The sequence below is a fragment of the Peromyscus californicus genome, unplaced genomic scaffold (assembly GCF_007827085.1).
Source record: "Peromyscus californicus insignis strain IS unplaced genomic scaffold, ASM782708v3 Scaffold_4__1_contigs__length_199733344, whole genome shotgun sequence".
Lineage (NCBI taxonomy): Eukaryota > Metazoa > Chordata > Mammalia > Rodentia > Cricetidae > Peromyscus > Peromyscus californicus.
In genome coordinates, this window is record NW_026294562.1 from 1,686,021 (window position 1) to 1,693,773 (window position 7,753).

Below are 7,753 nucleotides of genomic sequence, written 5' to 3' on the forward strand. Positions count from 1 at the left end.
CTGGATTTTTTGTTTTTCCATACAAAGTTGAGTGTTGTTCTCTCAAGGTCTGTAAAGAATTGTTTGGATTTTAATGGGAATTGCATTGAATTTGTAGATTACTTTGGGTAGGATGGTCATTTTTACTATGTTGATCCCACTGATCCATGAGCATGGGAGATCTTTCCATTTTCTGATATCTTCTTAAGTTTCTTTCTTCAAAGACTTGAAGTTCTTGTCATTCAGGTCTTTCACTTGCTTGGTTAGAGTTACAACAAGATATTTTATGTTATTTGAAGCTATTGTAAAGCATATTGATTCTCTGATTTCTTTCTTAGCCTATTTTTCATTTGTATATTGGAGGGTTACTGATTTTTTTTTTTAGTTAATCTTGTATACAACCACTTAACTAAAGGTGTTTATCAGCTGTAGGAGTTTCCTGGTAGAGTTTTTGGGGTCACTTATGTACACTATCATATCATCTGTGAATAATGATACTTTGACTTCTTCCTTCCTTTCCTATTTGTATCCCTTTTATTTCCTTTAGTTGTCTTATTGCTCTAGTTAGAACTTCAAATACTATACTGAATAGGTATGGAAAGAGTGGACAACCTTGTCTTGTTCCTGATTTTAGTGGAAGTGCTTTGAGTTTCTCTCCATTTAATTTGATGTTGGCAATTGGCTTGCTGTATATTGCTTTTATTATGTTTAGGTATGTTCCTTGCATCCCTTATCTCTCCAAGACTTTTATCATGAAGGTTTGTTGGATTTTGTCAAAGGTTTTTTTCAGCATCTAAGGAGATGATCGTGTGGGTTTTTTTTTTCTTTCAGTTTGTTTATATGGGAGATTACATTGACAAATTTTTGTATGTTGAACCATCCCTGCATCTCTGGGATGAAGCCTACTTGGTCATGGTGTACAATCTTTTTAATGTATTCTTGGATTCAGTTTGCCAGTATTTTGTTGAGTATTTTTGCATCTATGTTCATGAGTGAAATTGGTCTACAACTCTCTTTGTTGTATCTTTGTTGAATCTTTGTGTGGTTTGGGTATCAGGGTGATTGTGGCCTCATAGAAAGAGTTTGGCAATGTTCCGTCTGTTTCTATGTTGTGGAATAACATTTGAAGAGTATTGGTATTGGCTCTTCTTTGAAAGTCTGGTAGAATTCTGCACTAAAACCATCTGGCTCCGGAATGTTTTTCATGACTGAAACTTTTAATGACTGCTTCTATTTCCTCAGGGATTATTGATCTGTTTAAATCATTTATCTGATCTTGATTTAATTTAGGTAAGTGTTAACTATCAAGAAATTTGTCTGTTTCTTTTAGATTTTCCAATTTTGTGGAGCATAGGTTTTTGAAGTATGACCTAATGCTTCTCTTTATTTCCTCGAGTCTGTTGTTATGTCCCCCTTTTTGTTTCTGATTTTGTTGTTTTGGATGTTCTCTCTCTGCCTTTTAGTTAGTTTGGATAAGGGTTTAAAAATATGGAATGTTTCACGAATTTGCATGTCATCCTTGCGTAGGGGCCATGATAATCTTCTCTGTATATGTGCTGCTGAAGCAAACACTTATAAAGGCTATTTTAAGGTCTTTCTATTGTGCTTCAGCTATGTTGGAATTCTCAGGGCCTCGTGTAGTACAATAGCTGGGCTCTAGTGGCTGTTATTGATTGTGTTTTTATGCTGGAGTGTAGGCATCTAGGTTTGAGGTGATTGTAATTCTAGGTGCTAATATCTGATCTTGTCTTTGTTGAGCAGGTGTTTTGTTCCTTGGTTTCTGTTGCCCTCTCTGGTTCTTGAGAGAGTGTGGTGTCTATGTGTTGTCTGGTAGGGAATTCTTCTGGGATCCTGCTAGGTATGGCCACTGGGAATTACTGGTAAAAAATGTTTCTAGGTGTTAGGAGCTGACACTAAGGAAAGGGCTGGGCTTGGAGGAGTGGGCTGAGGGGGTCCCCAGGAGAGAGGAAAGCAGGGTGTTGTAGATGTAACCAACCATCTTATTAAATAAGAAACAGAGCCGATTCAGAGAAGAAAGCCAAGAGGTCAAAGCTAAGAGCCTCACCCTTCCTGATTCAGTGATCCTCTTCAGCCCAGAGAGCTCTCTGAAAGGGAGCTACTTCCTGTGTCTTTGTCTTTATAAAGACTTTCGGTTCTGCCTTCTCATTGGTTGTAAACCCATGCCTCGTCACTGCCTGTCTGTAAAGACTTCCAGGTCTTATGGTTGGGATTGAGATTAAAGGCGTGTGTCTCCAATGCTGGCTGTATCCTTGAACACACAGAGATCTACCTAGCTCTGTCTACCAAGTGCTGGGATTAAAGGCGTGCACCACCACTGACACACTCTTGCTATGGCTCTAATAGCTCTGACCCCCAGGCAACTTTATTTATTAACATACAATTAAAATCACATTTCTGTAGCTTAGAGTTTTCCTGCCTGGCCCACAGTCAGGATAAATCTCTCTCACCTGCCAGTCCCACAGCCTCTCAGACCCGACCAAGTAAACACAGAGACTTATATTGGTTACAAACTGTATGGTCGTGGCAGGCTTCTTGCTAACTGTTCTTACAGCTTAAATTAATCCATTTCCATTAATCTATACCTTGCCACATGGCTCGTGGCTTACCGGCATCTTCACATGCTGTTTCTCATCATGGCGGCTGACAGTGTCTCTCTGACTCAGCCTTCCACTTCCCAGCTTTATTCTCCTCCTTGTCCCGCCTACATTTCCTGCCTAGCCAATGGCCAATCAGTGTTTTATTTATTGACTAATTAGCAACACATTTGCCATACAGAACTTCCCACAGCACATTTCAGTACAAGTAAAATACCACCATAGGGTGTTCCACCAAGATCTACCTAGTCCTTGTGGGATGGAGGCAGAGGGTGAGGAGAGGACGCAACAGGTAGTCTGCTACAAAGTTGGGAATGAGAACGGGGACTGGATTCGGAGGAGAAGAGGGAAAGTGAGATCTGAAGCTCTCCTATCTGCTTTGACGGCCTACTTGCCTCTCTGTCAGGCTTGGCTGGCAGGTTCCCATGGGATGCCTCCTGGAGTTGTGGGCTGGGATAAAAATGAGCAGGAGGAAGGAAGGTTCAAGGGAAGGATCTGTGTGATCCACTGGATTGGGGGCAGGGAGGGAGGAGAGAGAACAGGTCCACTCTACAGGAGAAAAAGAGAAGTGAGATGTTGTTTGCACATAAGCCCGTGCACAGGATAAAATCGTGTGGCTTGGAGCCCCTGCTGAGGGTCTAACAGGATGGTTCCAGACCATAATGTTGCTGAGAGAGGACTCCAGGTTGCCAATGGTGTTCTAAGAAGATGAACCCCAGAGTCAGAGGAAAGTATCTAAATCCCATTCTTTCTGCTCAGTTCTACCTATAAAAACCCAATGTGCTCCACATCTTGGGCTGTGCCTGATATGGTCAAAATGGCAGAGTAAATAAATGGGAACAAGGAAGCTGAATCATTTACTTGCTTTCAGGGAATTAAAAAAAAAGTATTTTTGACCAATTTTTCCTTCTTTAACTTTGTAGCCTCTTTATAGAAACACTCAGTATCAGAATTTAAAGACAGTAGCCATCTTTAGGGATGGCACCCTATACAGAGGAAGGCAGTGATCCCACGTGTTTCTGAATCCAGAAAAGATCTAGTTGGCTCTCTGGTTCCCAAAAGACTGCAAGTACTTGATTTGGGTTTTTTTCTGGGAAGGGGGTGTGTGTGTGTGTGTGTGTGTGTGTGTGTGTGTGTGTGTGTGTGTCCATGACTAAAAGTACGCCACGCACACATTAATGTACATGCAAGAACACATGTGCACACGGAGGCCAAGGGACAGCCTTAGCTATCATTCCACAGGTGCTATCATTCCGTCCGTTTTTGCTTTGTTTTGTTGAGGCAGGGTCTCTCACTAGCCTAGAACTTACCAAATAGGCTAGCAGCCCCAAGGATCTGCCTGCTCAGCCTCTCCAGGGCTTACAAGCACACATCCAGCTTTTTGCTTTTTACATGGGTTCCGAGAATTGAACTCAGGACCATGTGCTTGCACAATAAGTACTTACTTGGCCACCTCTTCAGTCCTCTCTCTGAGTCATGTTTAAGTCCAGGCAGTTCTGAGGTGAAAGAGACCTCCTTTCTTGCCAGCACCTCCCTGCCCAGTTTCAGCACCATCAACAGCTTCTTACTCACGGACGAGCCTTCCAGGTACTCAGCAAACCACAGTGAGGGTCAAAATTCAGTCTGCCAGAACCTCATTTCCAAGGCAGAGCTGCTTAAAGCCAACCTGCTCTGGAAGGAGGCCGGGGCACAGTTCAGCATTTGTTTTCCTGGCGGTTTTGCAGCGGCTCCTGCTATGTGTGAGGAGAAGCCAGGGCCTGGGGATAAACACCACAGTGACACAGGAGGCATTTCGCTCCCCTTTCTAAATCTGCACCCTGCTCCTTCTCACTAGCGCTACAATTTCCTCTGGCACTTGAGACAGACATATGTTATTTTCAGTTCCACGACTTTCCAGCACGCTGTGTCACCGCACACATGGCCCAGGCCCCGAGAATATAAATACATGTGGGCGTCTGCATTTCAACCGCTGGACTCACGCCACACTTTCTTTTAATACAACATATCTCGAGTGGATTGTCATCACAGCTGAGCGGTACAGCGGAGTCCCCTAACAAGCGATGGTTTCCAATCCTGGACTCTCTTCCCACTCTCAAAGGCTCAGCCGTTTCCTGTCCCCACCTCCAAACGAGCAAATGCTCAAATCCAGTCCAGGGTAAAAAAAGAAAAAACTCCTTGAATAATCCTTTTATGACTCGTTCACCTACAGACGAAGCAGCCTGTTACTTACACACTGAGGTTTGTGAAGGCTCGCTTCCCAACAGGACTCATGACAGCCGCACGAAAACCCACGAGGAGATTCAGCTTTGCAGATCCTCTGATAGTAAACAGGAGACGATTTGCAAATTCAAACGTGCTGGGCAGCTTGGCACCCTTTCAGCGAGCAGAGGGTTTAGGCTGGGTGCCAAGCTGTGGGGAAGGGAGACTCTTTAAACCCACCCCTTCTGGGCCCTGTCATCTTCTCATCGTACCCGGGGCGGGGGCAGACTGAGCCGGATGCTGATTTGCTCCCTGGGTTCTGCGAGGTGCTTAGATGCCCTAGAACAGGATGACAGAGCGGAAGTTAGGAACAAACCCAAGCAACTTCCATTTCCTGTGGACTTCCTACGAGCTTTTGCCTTATCTTTAAGGCTGTGCTATGACTTCATAAACAACATTCCCTGCTGGGCTGGAGAGACAGTTCAGTTGGTAAAATGGATGCTAACCTTGAAAGCTCGTGGACCTGAGCTGCTACCAGAAGAGGAGGAGGAGGAGGAAGAGGAGGAGGAGGAGGAGGAGGAGGAGGAGGAGGAGGAGGAGGAGGAGGAGGGACATAAGCTACATGGATGAACCTTGGAAGACTTTATGCAGAATGAATATGCCTGACAGGTGTGTGATTCTCCTCACACAGCAAGAGTAGATGGAGAAAATTCATGCAGACATAACAAAAACGAATGTGCAGAATTTCTCTCTAGGAAGATGAGATAATCATGCTGGTGGTTATGCAGATGTGAAGGTATCTAATGTCATTTGAGAATGGTTTGAATAATGATTTTGTGTATATTTTCCCAGGTACATAAAAACAAAAACAAAAGCTAACTCCTAAAGCCACCTGCCTGGCTGAATACTATGCACTGGAAACAAAGGAAGATGAGCAAAGGGAGGCGCAGGGTCCATGGAACCTGGCACCTGCCCATTGCCATGCATCCTAAATGGCTCTCTGGGCCAAGCTCTCCCCCAGGGTCAGGCCATGCCAGCAATCAGGCAGCCTTTGATTTTCTCATCTGAGAGAACTGGGAGTTAAGAACTAAACAGAACTGGGAGGATAGCACCCCATCATGTGCTGAAATGTGAAGGGATTTTATTTACCATTTACTGTTTGCTAGATAACTACCTTTGAGCTGCACACTGTTAGGTACACAAAGGAGCAAGGAGACCCACCCACCCATTTGTAGATGTAACCGACCTTCTTATTAAATAAGAAACACAGAACCAATGCAAAGAAGAAAGCCAAGAGGTCAGAGCTAAGAGCTAAAACCTTACCCTTCCTCCTGCAGTGGTCCTACCTCTCCGAACCAGAGCTACTTTCTGTGTTAAAGTCTTTATATAGAATTTCTGTTCTGCCTTCTCATTGGTTGTAAACCCAACCACATGACTGCCTCGTCACGGCCTGTCTGTATAGACCTCCAGGTTTTCCATGATTGGTATTGAGATTAAAGGCATGTGTATCCAATACTGGCTGTATCCCTGAACACACAGAGACTTACCTAGCTCTGCCTACCAAGTGCTGGGATTACAAGAGTATGCCACCACTGCCCTGCTTTCCTATGGCTTGCTAATAGCTCTGACCCCAGGCAACTTTATTTATTAACATACAAATAACATTTTAATACAAATAAAATACCACCATACCCATGTGTCACATGGGAACTCAGGTGTCTTCAGCAGACAAGGACAGAGGCACCCTGTGAGAGCCAAGGCCTGCATGTCTCTTAGCTAATGAAGTTAAGCCTGAAGATGAGACTGGTCTCTATGCAAATCGTAAGGATTCTTTTCACAAACTAGCATTCCTGAAGAGATATAGGACCCCACCTCAAAAATCCCTCAGAGCAACCACGGGCAGAGGAAGCCAGCTGTGCTCCATCATGCTACAGTGAGGTGCAGAAGGAGGGGGACGGTGGAACCCCATAATCTACCATACCCAGCAGCCATGCAGCCTCAGAACTGCAACCCCTGTACCCTCTAGAGAACAGCAAGTTAGAATTCAGTTTATTTCCCAACCAAAGAGAGATCGCATGCCAAAGACTCCAGAAATGCAGTGCAGCCTGGCCACCTGCTCTTTTCCTTCATGTCACCCAGCTCAGCCATCAACTTGCTGAATGACCCTTCAGAAGTCCCTAAGACCCTGATGTTTTCAAGTACTCTAAAGACCCCATGATTACAAGACCTGGATCAGCCTGATGTTCCCAAGAGACTACCTTTCTCCTCCCCGAGTCAGTCAATGCTTAGAGCTCTGGATCCGGAGTTCTGCTTGGCCTTCCCACCTTCCTCATGCAAGGAGACTTGGCCCTGAGGTGCTGGGGTAGGACACAGCTTTCAAGTCTGCTGGGAAGGCTCTAGGGAGAGAGGGCACAAGCTCCCCACACCCACCCTGGTTTCCTGACTGTTCCCGATCCTGGATACACTTCCCTACCCTGTCCCCAGAGATGTTCCATGCTTTTTTTATGAGTGAGGCTGGGGAAATCTATTAATGAGAGTGGTAATTGTTACCTCTGGGCACCAAAGGCCGATTTACCACAGTTAATACCTCAGATTCCAAAGGCATAAGTTTCAGCTCATCCACCATAAACAACACAGAAGGAAACTGTGGAGCCAGGATGACAGACGTTTGGCACCAGGGGACAAGGAAAGTGGGAGTCATTCAATTCATAGACAGTATAACATCAGTAATGTTTCCTAAGCCATAGACGGATGGTGGTGTGGAAGCATTCAGATGTCAGTGTGCAAATATTAGAAGGAAAATGGGCAGAGTCATGACACTAGATGACGAAGAAGCTTTCACCAGTCCCAGCTCTTTTCTGATTGGACAAGAATCTTAGTTAAGGGTGTGGCATGACTGCTAAGCAGCCCCTCTACCCTGGTAGGGGTGAGGCTGGAAGGGACAGCTCAGCCATGTTCTT

The 7,753-nt window shown here is 44.9% G+C and overlaps 1 long non-coding RNA gene and 1 other non-coding gene across 2 annotated transcripts in view; both read right to left on the reverse strand.

The window, feature by feature from the left end:
* LOC128094897 (uncharacterized) overlaps positions 1 to 5,104 on the reverse strand; it is a 28,496-nt gene extending 23,392 nt beyond the window's left edge. The window contains exon 1 of the long non-coding RNA XR_008213106.1: positions 4,040 to 5,104. This is a non-coding gene — a long non-coding RNA (uncharacterized LOC128094897). The remainder of the gene's footprint in view (positions 1 to 4,039) is intronic.
* Positions 1,462 to 1,571, reverse strand: LOC128095755 (U6 spliceosomal RNA). The gene has a single exon (XR_008213366.1). It is a non-coding gene; the product is annotated as a U6 spliceosomal RNA (small nuclear RNA).
* Positions 5,105 to 7,753: the final 2,649 nt, after the last annotated feature.